This window comes from Trichosurus vulpecula, chromosome 7, assembly GCF_011100635.1.
Source record: "Trichosurus vulpecula isolate mTriVul1 chromosome 7, mTriVul1.pri, whole genome shotgun sequence".
Lineage (NCBI taxonomy): Eukaryota > Metazoa > Chordata > Mammalia > Diprotodontia > Phalangeridae > Trichosurus > Trichosurus vulpecula.
The window spans coordinates 253,038,759-253,055,746 of NC_050579.1; the positions used below are offsets into that span (position 1 = coordinate 253,038,759).

A 16,988-nucleotide genomic window follows, 5' to 3' on the forward strand; every position below is an offset into this window, starting at 1 on the left:
AACTCTGCCCTCCTAATACACTGCTCTGTCTGATACTGTTGGACTGTCCTTTCTCATCCATTCTGCCAGTGGAGTCCTTGACTCCTGACTCTAGGTGAGTGAACCCTATGATTCCTGGCAGTAGATTATAGTGTGTATTATATAGTATCAATTGCTCATTGATTTCCATGGAAGGGGATTCTGTGCTACTGTGAGGCTGTACTGTAATACTCTTGCCTGGATAAAAGGGGCTATAAATGAGCACAAAGTATATAAGCACATAATTACCAGTCCTTCACACATTTTTATTAAATTAGAAAAAAGTTGTTATGGTTTATATTAGAGAAGCAATAGCTATCTCTTCAAAAATTCATATTATTTTCACACCAGAATGGATCTTAAACAATTACCTTGTCCAACCCATTTAAAAAGATACCATTTAAAACCATTTAAAAGATGAGGAAACTGAGGCCCAAATGACTTGCCCAAGATCATAAAGTGAGTTAAAAGTACTAAGTCAATGGTCAGCATCTTATCTGAAGAAAGACATTCTCTATTTTCCAACCCGGACCACATTTCAGCTACGTATAGTCACTGGTAGATGGTTTTAAGTCTCCATGTATCTCTAGTACTGAATCCACAACTCAATGCTCTGGGCCAAGTAGGTAGAGCTGTAAAATTAGTTTCTGGTTTGCTTTTAGTTTGTATGTGGGGATTCTAACAATTGCTGATGTTTATAAAGTAACTGAAAGTTTACAAAGCCCTTTATATAGCTCCCTTGATCCTCATAATAACTATGTGAGGTAGGTGCCACAGGTGTTATTACCTCCATTTTACAGATGAGTAAACTGAGGCATAGGGAGGTCAAGTGACTTGCCCATGGTCATTTGGCTGATCAGCCAAGTGGAGCTTGAACTCAAGTTTCTCGTAAATACAAGAGTAGCACTCTTTCTACCACACCACACTGCCTTTGTAATTTAAGGTACAGAGCAGGTTTACTGTCTGGGACAAAAGTAGGTCTAGAGCTTGACACATTTGATGCTGGCACTCCATCCACAAAATGACGTAATTCATTGTTTACCATACCTACCTAGAAGACTCTAATGTCACTTGATCTTAGCTTTCAGCAAAAGACCAGGCTTAGTGAATTTTCCTTGGCACTAGAAGGCATTAAATACTGAATGCTGATCAAACTCCAAAATCAAGGTTTGTATTTTCTTCTGATTCTAGTCTCTTTGATAATGATTTTTTTCCCCAGGAACTCAGTATGGGAATATAGATACTGATATTGAAACAGAATAAAGTGAAATCACATAGGACTTAGCAATTAACTCATTAACATGAATCAATTAGAGTGGGCTGAATTCCTATCCAACCCTGTCTTTTTGAAGATGGGGATGTTTGGATAACTTGGAGTGGAAGATATAGAAGGAAACCCTCCTAACCCACAGGACAAGGCTACCTGCCACACAATGCTGAGTCTTGGCTCTGGCCAACTTTAACAAACATCATCTTGGCACTGAAGAGCAGCTGCTTCATGATATCTGTGAGTAGTCCAGCATCCACCTCCGGGTTGGTCAGGCCCCAAGACACTTGGCAGCAGTGATCAATCAACTGATGGCAGCAGGCAATGCTGTCACGGTGCAGGTTCAGGATGGCAATGCACAAGGAGGCACTGGGGGTCTAGCCAGGGGGAAAGGAAGAAAGCAGTGTCCAACGGAAACATTTTTCAAGTACTCTCAGGAGAGAGGACTTATTTCCATTTTACAAATGGGCCAAGTGAAATAGAGGAGAAGGAACTTGGGAAAAAAATCCTCTTGTAAAGCAACAGTGGATTGAAAATAAATCTAGGGGATCCCATGCCCACTGTGTAAAACTCTCTGTAGTTGATCTTAGGTTCTCCTCTAGGGCACTGGTGGCTGCATGGCCAGCGGTCACACATACCTGTTTATAGTAAAACTCACTCCGGACTAGATTATCTTCTTCCTCATTCAGATCTAGAATCCACTCAGGCTGAGCTGCTTTGGGGACTCACACCAAAGCCAAGTATGGGGGGCTCTCACTTGAGGGGCTGTCTGAGGCTGAGGATAGAAATGCCATTCATTCATTTGTCAGTTAGGGCACCCTAGAAGTCAATGGTGGTCAGTCCTGACAGCAGGTAATAGTGCAGACATTTGATTATGGTAATGGCCTCCTTCTCTTTCCCATAGGGAGACCTCTGAAGGGAGTAGCATCTCTTGTAAGACTGATATAGCTGGGGACAGATCTACAGTGTAGAACACAAAACTGTGATGCTTCATAGACAGTGGTAAATAATAAGGAATTCGGTTCTCTGCATCTGCTCAGAATGAAAGATACATAAATATTTGTTCCCCGTAACTATTTACCTTTTGATTTGTGGGAACTTAAGAGTGGAACTTAAAATTGTACAACCTCAAATAGGAATTTGGGTAGGTTTTTAGCTCATCTGTTCTGTGTACTACAGAACTAAGAAGGGGTTCGCTTTCCAGGTAAAGGTGCAAGTAATTAAATACCCTAGGAATGACCTGCTGAGTTAAGAAACAGATGCACACGGGGAGGGCTTTGGCATTAAATAAATGACTGAAAGCAGTAGTTGGGGTCTTCATTGCAATAAGCTCTAACATACAGGGAACATGAGATTAAAAACCAATATGAGAATATCAGAGTATCTTTCAGGCTCACCTTCTGAATGTCCTATACTCTCCTCTGGCAAACTGGAAATAGAAACAGAAAAATAAATTGCCCATCACATGTCTCATAGTTGAAAAAACCATAGGATTACAGATCTCAAGCTAGAAGGTACCTCAGAGGCCATCTAGTCCAACTCTCATTTTATAGATGAGAAAACTGAGGCCTAGGGAAGTTGGCTTGCCCAACATCATACAGATAATAAATGTTAGAGACAGGATTTGAATGTATGATATGACTAGACTCAGAGCTCTTTCCTGTCTACGTATTGTCTCTCTTACCGTTGAAGGGAATTAGGCACCTATTTCAACACAGAACTGAAACCAGAGGTGTGGACTTAATCAATACTACTATGAATATAGAACTCTGGAGGTTCTTATGGATTTTGAAGTATGAGGGCAAATGGAAGATTTATTAGGAAGATGTGACTGGCACGTTTGATGATCTAAAAATTATGGGTTACTAGGCATGGTTGTTGGCACAGGTAAGGTTACAATAATTCAAAAAGCTAATGTTTGCATATAAATAAGGTTTACAACATGACTTTCATACATTATCTAACTGGATTTTACATGGTAAGTAGTGCCCAACTGGGATAGGAAATATTTAATTCAATTTAACAAACTTTAGTTAAGCATCCATGAGCTAGGAGGTGTGATCCATGAAGCAGAGACTGCTTCAAGTGGATAAGGAGTTAGTTGCTTCACTAAGTGCAGACACTAAACAGACTCTTGGGGTCAGAATGAAGAAATAAATCCCTGCCACTGAGGAATCCATGACAGGAACCCTGAACACATATTTCTTCTCATCTTGGCTGGAAAGGATTAGCCCTACCTACAGATAGCTTGTCCTGCTATGAGTCCACCAACATCTCACTCCAGAAGTCACTAAATGTTTGAGGAGTGCTGATGTCAGAGAAGCAGGCTTTTGGGGACCTGAATGCTTAGGGGAACGAGCAGAGCCCTTGCTGCCTCCACTCACTGTTTCTGGTCACACACCCAAGCTGGGTTCTCTCTGCTGCCCTCCACAACCATTTTTTTAGTGGAGCGAAAGCTGCACACCAGCCTGCCACAGTGACGGCAGTGATGACAGCGGGTAAAACTAAGAAATAGGAGGGGAAAGGAAAGGGGATATGGGTAGATTAATAAATGCTTTTCTCAATAAATTAATAAATGGTTCTGTCAATGGAGTCCCCTTCCCTCCCTTCTTTTCTCCAGTTTTTTCATATTATGTACTCAGAGGACATGGTAGTCTTGGTGCTAAAGCAAATAAATGCAATCTGACATCCCTGCCCTGGAGGAGCCTCTCTTTAAGCTGAAGGGAGAAACTTCAAAGTTCATTAAAGATTCTGCAATGTTGGGCTGATCGTGAAAACTAGTTCTACCTTCTGGTGGGCACAACACAGTGGGAAAGAAGAGATACCCACACATCTTTTTAACAATGGCTTTCAATTAAACAATCAATCAGCACTTATTAAGTGCTACTACTATGTGCCAGGCACTGTGCCAACCAGATCAATAAAACCAATCAAATAACCTATATTTCTCAATAATAATACTTTATTAAAGCACTTTTAGCTATCTATCACCTTGTTTCATCCCTATGGCCAAAGGGTGAGGTAGATAAGTTTTATCATCCCCATTTTTACAGACAAGGAAGTGCTTGTTAGTGACACACTTGGGACTAGAACACAGGTTCCTTCGTTTTGAGCTGAGGCTCCCTCTCACTTAGTAAGAAATGAAGCAGGCAGCTGCTTACCATGGTGAAACGTTCACTTCTACACATCATACAGGTGATTTCCATCTCATCTGGTACCCACTCCTGCCTAGCTGGCACTTTTTCAGGGGGCATAAATTCCAAGGGATCACTCTGTGGGAAGCTTCTCTCCTTTAAGCTTGGAGATCATGCAAAGGAGACTCCAAAAGGTCAGATGAAAAGTGAGAATTGAAGTTAGAGCTTGAATAGAGCTAAGTGGGCCAGGCTATATCAATATGTCATTAGCCTAGAACTTCTAATTTGGCTGTGTCGGCTATCTTTTTTTGGGACAAATATCATGTATTATATGCTAAGAAATGTCATAGTCATTGCTTTGTGGCATGCAAGCAAATTTTTTGGTCCCATTCAGAGCAAAGTTTTCTGGGTACTACAGAGGAAAAATAATCTAAGATTCTTAAGACCAGCTCAAAGACGAAAAGCTGGAACTCTACTAAGTACACTGTACCTCTGAATATTGTAACCTTGCTAAGTCCCAATGTGGTAAGGTTTTTGAGTGCTGCTTGAAAAAAGCCAGGCCACAAAAGAGAGATCTGAGGTCAGAAGAGCAAGGCAGAGGTTCCTGTTTCTGTTTTCCACAATATATGTGTACAATCAGAATAACTCAGGAGTACTCTGACTCTAGGAAACCAAGTTAGGCTTGGAATTTCCTCTGGGTTACCATCTCTATGATATTTACCTCTTGATAAAATTGAGAAATCATCTTTGGACAGGACTTGATTGGAAAATTTAACTCCTTCAGAGTTTTGAGGCATAAAAGATAGTTCATAAGGGGTTTTCTCTTATAAAGGGGATTAAATCCTGTTATTTGGATTCGTAACCCAGATTAGGCAAAGGGCTGCGATTAGAGACACTGTTTTTATTCCTGGAAGGCTTTATATTACAGTGACCAGGCAAAAGCTTGAGAAGAGACCACCAGCTTACTTTTAAGGAAAAGGAGTTTAGGATATTTTCCTGATCCTATCTGTTATCTTTATAGAAAAGAAAATGATCGTTCTTGTTTTACAAATGAGAAACCTGAGATATAAACAACAAATTGTACCAGGTCTGAAAGTCAATGAGTGACAGAGTCAAGAATTTAGGATTCCTGGTTATAATGGTATCAGAACATTAGAGTAAGTAATCTGCTCAAGGTCACGTGGTTACCAAGTGGTAGAGCCAGGTCCAGATAACAGGAATTCACATTTACAAGAGTCCTTTACAAATTTCAAAATGTTTTTGGAGACCATCACTTGTTCCATAGTTACTGACTATATAAAGCATGTTTATTTATCTTCACTTTTTACAGATGAAAAACTGAGGCTTAGAGGGCTTAAGTGATTTACCCGAGGCCACGTGCTGAGTAAGAATTGGGACTAGATAATAATAGCAGCTCATATTTATGTTGCTTCTTGAGGTTTACAAAGTACTTTCTCCATAAAAATCCTGTGAGGCAATAGAGAATTATCCCTATATTTCAGATGAGGAAACTGATGCTTGGAGAGATGTTACAGTCCCACAGCTAGGAAGCATCAGAACTGGGGCTAAAACAAAAATCTTTTGATTCTCAACCCAGTGTTCGGATGTCTGTATGTGAAGAGAACTAGTACAGAAAAACAGAGGTGCAACGTTGTGATGAAAACACCTTGGGGCTCTCCACAAGCGTCTGCTGCCTTTATCAGCCATATACACTGAGATATTTATTGAGTACTTGAGCAGTGTATGAAACTCAAACAGAAATGGATCCCTGTGGCTGCATATTGACTTAGAAAACCACAAACTAACATTTATATTTTACTATATTTTGCTTATTTTGTTGAACATATGCCCATTCCATTTTAATCTGCTTGCACTAAGTGTGATACCTCTACACTTGAGGATGCTGTTTTGGGCATCACAGGGGTTATGAAGAAGAATAAAATATGGCCCCTTTCCTTAAGGTGTTGATGATGTAGTTGAGAAGTTGCTGGACAAAGCATAAACACACTTAAAAAGGTGACAATGTAAGAACACATCTAAGAACTAAATGAGTGTTATAGGAACCTAAAGGAAAGAGAACTGTGGGTCAGGAAGGTTAGTTAAAAATCTAATGAAGAAAGAACTGATAAATAGAAATATGCAGAGAATAATCATATATATATATAATATGTATATATCAATATATACACCTATGTATGTCTAACAGTACCCATCTCTAGGGTGGGAGGGGGAGAGGGAAGAAAAAAGAGAAACAGAAAATTATCACATGATAATTTTCTTGTATATTTGAAAGTAATAGCAAGTCGTGCATAACAGATGTGTAGTTTCATATGCAATCGTATTTTTTTACTGAACTATGTTATGGAAATGTTTCTTTTATCCCATAAATTAAAAATAAATAAAAAGAACCATAAAAAAGAAAAAAAATAAAATGCTTGCGTTAATCTTAATATTTATGGCCATTAAAAAATCTAATGGAGGAGGACTGGACTTTAAGACCAACCTTGAAAAACAGGTAGGATTCAGGAATATACAATAGGTGGAAGGGGAAAAGGCATTCCAGACAGGGGTAATTAAAAACCCAGCGGCTGGAACAGAGGGTTTTTGCAGAGAATGGTGGGATTTAAGTTTGGAAAGGTAGGAGCAATGGACTGCAGGGACTTTAGAGATCATAGCCTAACCTCTTAGTTTTACAGATAAAGAAATTAAGTGATTGAAGCTAGAATATAGAAGACCTTAAAATGGTAACAAAGTTTAGAGTTGAACCAAAAGGCTGTGGGAAATCTTGGAAGATTTTTAAATAAGTAAATGACATGGGAATGACATAACAATGACATTTAAATAATATCTGAGGAAACTCATCAGATAATCTCTTCTATGTACACCCCAAGAAGGTGGCTGTTTATGGAGGCTCCCACCCTTCTGGATTCCTGGTAATGTATGGAGAAGAGTTCAGCTTCCTCTGCAAAGACATCTTTTTACCTTAGTTCAATAAATTTGGGATGAAGATGAATTTAGTCTAATGTTTCCACTGAGCTTGAAAAATCTGGATAGTGAGAAATAGCTCCCAAAACATTCACTCAATCCACAACGGGGTCATAAATTACCATCTCTGGTATGCAAAGCTAGATCAAACCCAGAAAGAGGAGCTTGAAAGAATGATTTTCAGAAGGTCAGATGCAGAGGTTTTTTTAGAAAGAGGCAAAAAAGGGAATAAGGAGATAGCGTTGGAGGAAAGAAACAAAAAAGTAGGGAAAATTTCAGAAATTTTTCTTACCAGGAAAAGTAGCAGCAGACAACTCAAGTGATATTGACCTAGATAAAATCTCAGGCTCTGACACCTGATTAAAACTGTCTTGGAGGTGAATTACAGAATCTAAGGAGGAAAAATTTTTAAAAATTCAGGTAAATTATGGACGACATGCTGTTAAAAGCATGGCTCAAAAAAATGTATCGCTGTTCACTGTAATGGGAAAAATTAACTCAAAGCCAGTTCAGTTTGGGTGATGCTTTCTTGAGAATATAGAGAGAGTTAAAAGCCTCCATAACCCAAGAGCATATAGGTTCCTTCCTTCTGCTTTGGTACCTGAGTACAGAAAGAGCTGAACCTTTAGCTAGAGGACAAAAGTGAACACTGAGTTCTCCTAAACCAAGTGCCCAAAGGATGTGTCAAGACTTTGAAAGGATGCTTACACCTAGAGATTAAACCCAGATTGCTTCAAGTACTGGCTTCACTTTACTGCAGCACTCCAAGAGGCCGCTTGTATTTCAATAATGAACTGTAATGTAATGGTGTGATTCCAGAAGTGATAGAACTTAAGGAATGACTGTTCATATGCCAGAAGCAGACATGTCATTTCAGACACACTGGTACCCCAGCAAGCTCTTGTAACCAGAGCCTCCAAATCCAGGGTTTTTCTTGCACAATAATTACCCTCCTATGACCTTTAGCAACTCAGGGAAACAAAGGGGAGGGGAATTAGAAGTGCAGCATGGCTATATCGGTCCTCTGCCGTCCCAAGACCAGAATGTGCTATTGAAAATCACCTACCTGATCACTTTTCTTTCAATGAATATGGGAAGTCAAGTGCTTTCCCTGCAGATCTGGAAAGTAGTGCGTCAATGTCCTCCATGGTAAAGCCAACTTCTTTCCCAGTCAGCAGGTTGTGTAGGGTTTGCACAGCCACAGTAGCCCACTCCACTTTCATGTTCATCAGCAGCTGCTCCAACATGAGTAAGGGGCTGGAAGACAGGTTGAAGTAGCTGGCCTGGTGCATCTCAGGCAGAACCTGTATGAGAGTTTCATCAAAGGAAGGATGGTAACATGGGAACTTTAGGGTGCTACTGAAGGCCTGTGGAGTGCAATCTAACCCATAAGAACAACCAATTGGTTTCTCTTGGGAGAAGAAAGCCCCAATTCTGATCTAGACAAATGGAGGCATTAGGATGCATAAAGTCATACAGAAAGTTATGGCCTCTGAGATGGAAACAAGACAGTCTTTTTAGGCTTCTTCCAAGTCTGACATGTAACACTTGGAGGTCTGTATTTGTTTGAATCATCATGTATTCCATAATTATGATTTTCAGTATGCAGGGGAAACTATTATACATATAAAATGTCATTTTTTTGGCTTTAATTGCATTGTGATGTCTACATTTGCATCACAGAAACTGCCTGCCAAAGTCTGAAACTCCTTCACCCAAGGCAATCAAGTAGTTTTTCCCAGTGGCCAGAGGCATCTAGAGAAGGAAGACAGGTCTAGATGGAGTGGCCTAGTAAGGGCCACAGGCAGTGAAGGGAGGGTTTACAAAGAACATGAGTGTGCCAGGGAAGGGAGGACAATCCCAGGGTAAGTACCTGGGAGCACAGGGCTTGATGCCTAAATGGCAGGATATCGCAAAGCCTATTTATGAGTTCTGAATAGGGCTGGCCCTGCTGGAAGTGCTCCCTTCACAGGCCTGCAGTTTTTCTTACGTGTATAAAGTTAATACAATGCTCTACTTACCTTGGACCCCACGTATAGAGCTTGGATCTCATAGTGTTGAGTAGCTGTCAGTTCCCTGTAGAAGTGAGTGGTGAGGTAGTTGGCTACAAAGTGAGAGGCAGTCAGGCTGGGATGCTGGTCAAGGGAATGTTCTGTGACATCAAAGCGCATGATGGCATCAGAGATTCTCTGAAGGAGCTATAAGGAAGATGGGTAGAAGAGGAAGGTGAACCCTGGGGCCAACCACAACTATCTAGGCCAAGTCCTCCCAGGGACCTGAATGCTGAGCCCAGCTGGCCAGCTGTACCTTATAGATATAGAGAAAGCTAGCTGGGCAATGGCCTCTCAATGTGTTTGTGTAACATGTTCTTAATTTCCACACGAAGCAATGATCTGTGACTGCTGATGTACTGCAGCTGCAAACCCCCTTCCCCCCAGTATTTGGTCTGGACTTATGATTCCCTGCCCATGCCAGTGGTGGTGGTGGTGGTGGGGTTAAACTCCTGGTGTGGAAATTCCCTTCACTGAGGCAGATCAACAACTCAGCTGTAACTTCTGATGGCCCAAAGAAACAGCCTAGATCAAAGCTGTTGCCACCGCAGGGTGGGGGCAGTGAGTCTCTCTCTCTCACCTGATATGCTTCCACAAATTTCTCTGGGAGAATACAAGATGCAAGAAGTGACTCGGGCTGAGACAGCATCATTGGGATAAGTAGGTTTTGCGGTTGGGGTTGTCGCTGGACCTCTAGCTCACTGTGCCCAGACATAGTACTCAGACTTCCCTCTATAAGGAACACAGGATAAGGGGAAAATAAGGGGAGCACATGACTTGCACTGCAAAGTCTTCAAATCACTTTCATCAGAGTACCCCATGGAGAAACCTGGAGATAGTGCCTGACCTCTCCTCTGGAGGAAGGACTATCTCCACCTCTAGATTCCTTTAGCGAGTGACAGGCACTGAGAAACCTCTGTTTATCTCAACTGAAAGTGAGCAGGCCTGACAGGGAAGCCTCTGAAAGGCTTTCTATAGAGCTAGTCCTCACTTTTCCCTCTAACTTTGCCTGGAACATGGTAAGCATGATCTCATAGTTCTCAAGCCAATATTCACATGGAGTTAGGCTGTGGTACCCCAGTTCTTTCACCACAATGAAGGAATACCCTCTCCCAGGACAAAGGTGGGGAACAGGACCCGCCTGATCAATACCTGAGGTGCTCGTGCTTAGTTCACTACTTGTACTTTCTAGTGATAGGCTGGAGACTCTGTCCCAGCCATCTAAAGGCACTAGAAAGAAGAGGAAAAAAAATCTACCATCAATTTCTTGTAGCATAGGAAATGTCAAGTCCTCTCATTAACAGGAACTTGTGAAGTCTGAGAGTGGAATGCATCCATACAGCAGGCAACTGCTGCCACACATACACACATACATACATACGCACATACACACATACATAAAAGCGAGCATCCGTACAGCAATACCAGCTTTAGCGAGTAGCAGAGAGAAAGGACCTCAGAGGCAGCTGGTCCAACTAATCCTCTCTACAACAGAAGCTTTACTTTCTCCTTCAAGCAATAGCTGATATCACATGTATTAGAGAAAATTACAGGACTCCATCAAGCACAGACGTGAATGCATCAGGCTATGGAAGACAAACTTCTTTGCATCACTTTCCATGGCCTGCTTCTTTATAAGATGCCCTGTGGCTACTGGGTCATTATCTGACAGGCTTGGTCAGTGCTGACCCCTGTCCTAGACAAGGGGTCCACACTGCCTTCTAGCTCCTCTTTCATCCACTGGTGAGCACGGCATACTTTATATATCTAGAATGGATGTAATCCAGGTCCTGCATGCAGAACCCATGGAGCCCATCAGCTTCATGGATCCATACCCTCTTTGCCTAGTCTCTGAGCCACACCGATTTCTCAGACATTATTTTATGCCATTCGCCACAAACAGAATGGTCTTTCCTTTCTTGTTCACTCATCGAATACATCTTTGAAGACCCAGTTCAAGTCCTATCTTGTCCAAGAAGGCTTCCCCTATCATGTTAGTCTATGCTAACAGTAACCTTTGTTATCTCTAATGGTGGTTATTTTAACCCCCCGGCACTCACAGCAGTAATTAGAGGAGCTAGCTTTACAGACAGCATGCCCAGATTTGCAAAGCGCTTTATAGATGTTACCTCTGTAGATCCTCGCAACTCTGGGAGGCAGGTGCTACTGTTATAACCATTTTATAGATAAGGAAACTGAGGCAGGGGTTAAGTGACTCGGCCAGGGTCACATAGCTAGTAATGCCTGAGGTTGGATTTGAACTCAGGACTTCCTGATTCCAGTCCTGAATTTAGCACTTGTTTTCCAATTTTTTTAATATGATACTCCTGTCTCCCTAACTAGAATATAAGCTTTTTGAGGGTACAGACTATGTGCTCTTCTTCTCCCTCTCCTGTTTCTCTCAAAGTTTCCAGCTTGATGATAGGTATAAATAAGTGATTGACTTCGGACACAAGTAGCAGACCACAAGTTGCCCAATGTATGGAAAGAGTTTCTGAGTTCACCTGACTTACTCCTTCTTGCCCGGTGAGCCTGGCAGAGAGTAGAGTGGTGTGTGGCAAGGGTGCGGCATTTCTGGAAGGCTGTCAGCTGCTCCTCTGAAATGGTATCCACCACAGGTCATACAAATAAGTATGCAGGCTACCCCCTCCTTGGGATAGTAGGTAGAGAAAGCCTGCTAAAAAGTGGAACAATGTTCAAGTTTATAATACAGGTTAGGATGGCATCTGGCCCTCTGAAAATTACTATGGGACTCTGAAACCATTTCTTAGTTTTCTCCCTTTTTGTCCTACAAGCATAATCCCTTCTCTTAGCTGTGTTCTGGTTGCTGATTACCACCTTATATCTCCACTGTGCCTCAGAGAGAACTTTGGAGAACTGGTGCAGTCGACTCTGCAACCCATCCCTGCTTCCTGAGCAGCTCTGGCTCTCAACCAGTTTAGGGTCCTTGGAGGGCTCACGGTTGTTGATTTCCTCTAGCTGTTCTTTGAGAAGCTTGAGAAAAGCCTCCATTGCTAATTCATCAGCCCAAACCCCACTGCTACCACTACTATGTTTGAGGTCCAGAAAGCCTTGTTCTTGATCCTTGCCTCTTGCCTCTGCAATCAGACAGCTTGGAGAGTTGTGAGGAAGACCTCCGAGCATCTCAAGGGCAGGCCCTTCTGACTTCCTCTCAGGCTGGGGTATATGCTGGGGGTTTTCAGAGGGAGAACATCCTAGATCTGGAGGACTTTTCACATCAAGGTCATCATCTTCAGCATAGTCCTCAGGCAGGGCAGGCTCTTGGTGAAGGTCACTAGAGGTGCTGAGGAGCAAAGAGAAAATATTTTCCAGAAGTTCTAGCCGCAGGGAATGTTGACACTTGGCCAGGTATGTTGAGAAGAGATTTGAGGCACCTAAGGAGATGAAGGGTGCCAGAGAAAGAAAAAAACAAGTTCACATATATACTCATACATGCCTCCAAGCCAAAAGCAAAAAATAAAAATCATCTGCTAGCCTCACAAACATTTTCTTACCTAGGGGCACTATCTTCTAAGCCAGGAGACTATAGCAGTGGTCAGAAGACTAGTAAGACGTACTGCATGATACACTCCACAGGGCTTCAGGACCTTAGCAGAAACCAGAGATACTGCTGAAGCCTGGCATTGGCCGGTGAGCTACGCCAGGGTCTTCATGCTTCTTAATAGGGGAGAACAAACTCCTCTAGCACCCTATTTCTAGCTTGTGTCCATCTGGGCCATCTGCCTGCTGTATTTCTCCTCCCTTCCCGGCCACTCTCTTGCTCTGAGTACAATAATTAAATCAATACTTACCACTGCATTCTGGAAAGGCTATGTCATGTAAGTCACTCTATGGCTCAACTCAATATCCCAGGAAGTCCCCAGACTAAAACTCCCTTCCTCGGTAACTACTCTTCTATGTATGTTATCTGTCCCTTTCCCCCCACTACATTAGGTAATTTGAGGGCAAGGACTGTCTTTTCCCAGTGCTTAATACAGTGCCTGGAATTAAGTACCTAGCAGGTACTTAATAAGTGTTTTTCTTTCATTCACAGGACACAGATAAACCTACCATACTTATGTTCAGTATGTGCTTTCAGCTAAGGCACTGAAACCTCAATAAGGTGGGTCTTGTACTATCTTACTATCCCTTCTCTCTTACAAATGCTCTATTTCTGATTTACTAGAATGAAGGTAGCATTTGTCTCCCTTAATTAATCCTCTTTTATATTCCCCCTGCCCCAGAAGAGTAAACCACAGTTTATCTTAGCTTCCCTGAATACCAAGAGAGCTATTCACCAGGCAAGAGGATGCTGCTAAAAAATAACCTTGATCACACATAGTTTAGAGTGGTGGTGATATAATATTGGAAACGACCTCTAACTAAGTTGTGAACTTTACAGACAAGGTACATTGAAGACACAGAGACTTCAAAGTGTCCCGATAAAAGCAAAGAAAGGAAGTCAGGAGGTCTGACTCCATTAGATATTAGATAGTTCTTTTTTTCCTTCATATTTTGGTTTTCCCTTTACAACACTGAAAATACTATTTGATAACAATGAAATAATTCTTGTGAGTAATAAAACCTTTAAATTGAAAACTGCAGTGAAAGTGATTATCAGTACAAAGAATATATATGTTGGATTTTTGCTACTAAGTCCATGTACAAGATGGGGCCCAATTACTGCACCTGGGGAAGAAGACTCCTTTGTGGGCTCCTGGTTAGTGGCCAGGTTCTCAGAGGGTCCTTCTTTGCAGACCTGGCACTGAGAGCGTTGGTGAGAATTCACACAGAGGGCATAGATGGCATGCTTCATGGCACAGAATCCCTGTAAGAGTGTCAGGTTCTGACATTGGTACAGATTGTTGGGAATTGAGAAATCAGTTGAATATTAAATAAAAAGAAGGAGAAAAGAAAGAAGTAAAACTCCTGAGAGTCAATTCTTTCACATTCCCACTGGCTGTGAGCACAACATGAAGAGATGGGGAGATTTTGAGTCATTTAGATGTGTCTTCTCTCCATACCGTTTCTTATTTCTACTAGTTCCTCTTGTCTTTGTCTTTTATGCCATTTGAATTAAACATTACGATTCTTTTATTTCCTTCTTTCATTTACTCCTACCCATAGAATCATAAAGTCTATGTTCTGTCTACCTCCCAAACCTGACAATCCTTAAAAATCCTTTCCCAGACTCACTTATTCTAAGACATCCACCCTCACCCATTACAGAACTCCTGAAGATGAATAGACTAGAATCCACATTGTCCTATAGCTCTGATATAGGTACGGTAACATCATCTACCTTTTCTTTTCTAAAGTATATGTCTATGTCCTCTCACATCAATAGTGCTCAGAATGAAATCAACTGAAAAGGTTTTATGTTTTTATATAGGAAAACCAGATAATTCTAATTTGTTCGAAGATTGGGGATGGTGGTGGTAAAGCGGTCTTGTATCGTATTTACGATTGTTCAGAATCACTATAATTAACTTCCCAGTGCCCTTTTCTCAGTCCTTATCCTCTTTAACAATGTACAGAATTTAAAATGAAGCTTCTAATTTTATTCAATTGGGGAATGTATATATTGAGAGTTTCAAGTTACAGGATGCTCAGTTGTAACCTAAATTACCTCAGAAAGGCCAGAGATCTTGTATTTGTGATTCTGTTCCAGAGATTCCCAACATCTCAGAGTTCCTAGGAAAGGTGAGGAAACCCCACCCTCCTGGTGTGAGTGACTCACTGTTGTTCCTTCAAATTCAAGGACACTCTAGGGGACCACTGCCAGGCTGCCCATTTTGAGAAGTCATGGCAATAAGCCTGGGCAGACCTTCATTTAGCAGGGGAGAGACATGACCTGGACCACCTCCACTTCAATGTACACTGATTGTGCTGTGGGTCCTTGATGAGCATTTTCTGCAGTAGCTCAAGAACATCTTCCTCCCTAAGAGCAGGAAGGTTTGTGAGGTGATGAAGGGAGTAGAGCACTGAATGGCTGTCTCCACCATACAAGTGATGTAGGATCTCTCTTCTCTCTGGTATAGGAAGGCTGCAAAGAGAAGACTGAGGAAGTGTGGGGTTGGTTTCATAGTTCTGTCAGGGGAGAGCCTGACTTCATTTCCTCCTTTACCTTTCTCCTTCACTCCTCAGACCACAGATCTCACCTCTGTTAGCACTAAAAAAGGAGCCAGATCTAGGATGGAAATTGTCAGTACCCACCATCAACGAGACTCCAGGAGATTCTGAAGGACAAGCCCTTTACTACCAAGCTTTCTAATGTCTGCTGACAGAAACTCCCCTGGAATACTTTTGGCAAGTGCCAGGACAATGACCAAACAGAGACTGCCATTCTTCTCTACAGCCCCTCCACTTCTGGAAATCCTGATGAGGTGGGAAGGAGGTGAGCCTGGAACCACAGGTGAGCTGAGGTCAGAGAAACATGAGGCAAGATGCTCCTTATGCCAACCTCCTGTGGCCAGAGAAGAATTAGCAACTGTATGTTCATGTTGAAGAGGGGTGGAAGAGTTGACAGGCAGCATCATCAAAAAAGGTTTACTATCCCTATTACAGGACAGAGAAGTGACCAAGAGAAGGCATTACCTATCCTCACCTGTTTTGCTGCAGACACCACTCTAGGACCTTAACACATGCCGGGTCTGGAGCAGCAACTTGGCCGACTCCAAGCTCTGACAATGAGTCCATCCCAGAAGCACAAATAGTTGACTGAGAGGCCTGAATTATCTATCCAGCAAGCAACTCAGACCTGAAAAGTCTTCTTCCTTCAATAGCATCAGTGCTGTCATCTGCAGACCAAGAAGAGGGTTATGAGAGGCTGACAAACCCATTAAACAATCTAAATGAACTTGGTTTGAACTATAAAGGTGTTAGCTTCTTAGTGTAGGGCTTCTTGGCAATTACAAAGCTGGAGAGGAGATTGAGTGGGGCCAATTTTCAGGTTCTACCAAAGGGAACTACAGCCTACAGGGAAAAGTTTTACTTTTCCATGCATATTCTGAATCTCATGAAACCATCTAAAGAACAGAAAACAATGGCATCAGGCCGACTGGACTGTGATCCTCCTCTTTCTAGAGTAATCCCTAGACTTTGCTAACATTCACATCCAGAGAAAGAACTATGGAGTCTAAATGCAAAGCAAAGCAGACTATTTTCTTTTCTGTTTTGTTTATTTTCTATCTCATTGTTCCTCCCATTCATTCTAATTCTTCTATACAACATGACTAATGTGAAAACATGTTTAATAGGCATGTATATGTAGAGCCTATATCAGATTGCATGCTGTCTTGGGGAGGGAGGGGGAAAATTTAAAGCTTATGGAAGTGAATGGTGAAAACTAAAAATAAATAAATTGACTTAAAAATTTGTTGGATGGGATTATTTATCACAGTCAATCATATTTATAATGCCTAGCCTTTGCCATAAGTGTGTACGCAAGGCAACAATAAGTTTTGGCTGAATGAACCAAATCTGATGATCAATGATGCTAGCTCTCTGGTTTCCTTCTTATCCCTGGGAGAA

The 16,988-nt window shown here is 41.8% G+C and overlaps 1 pseudogene; it reads right to left on the reverse strand.

Moving 5' to 3' along the window:
* The window catches only part of LOC118857894, a 61,877-nt pseudogene that overhangs the window by 10,603 nt on the left and 34,286 nt on the right, over positions 1 to 16,988 (reverse strand).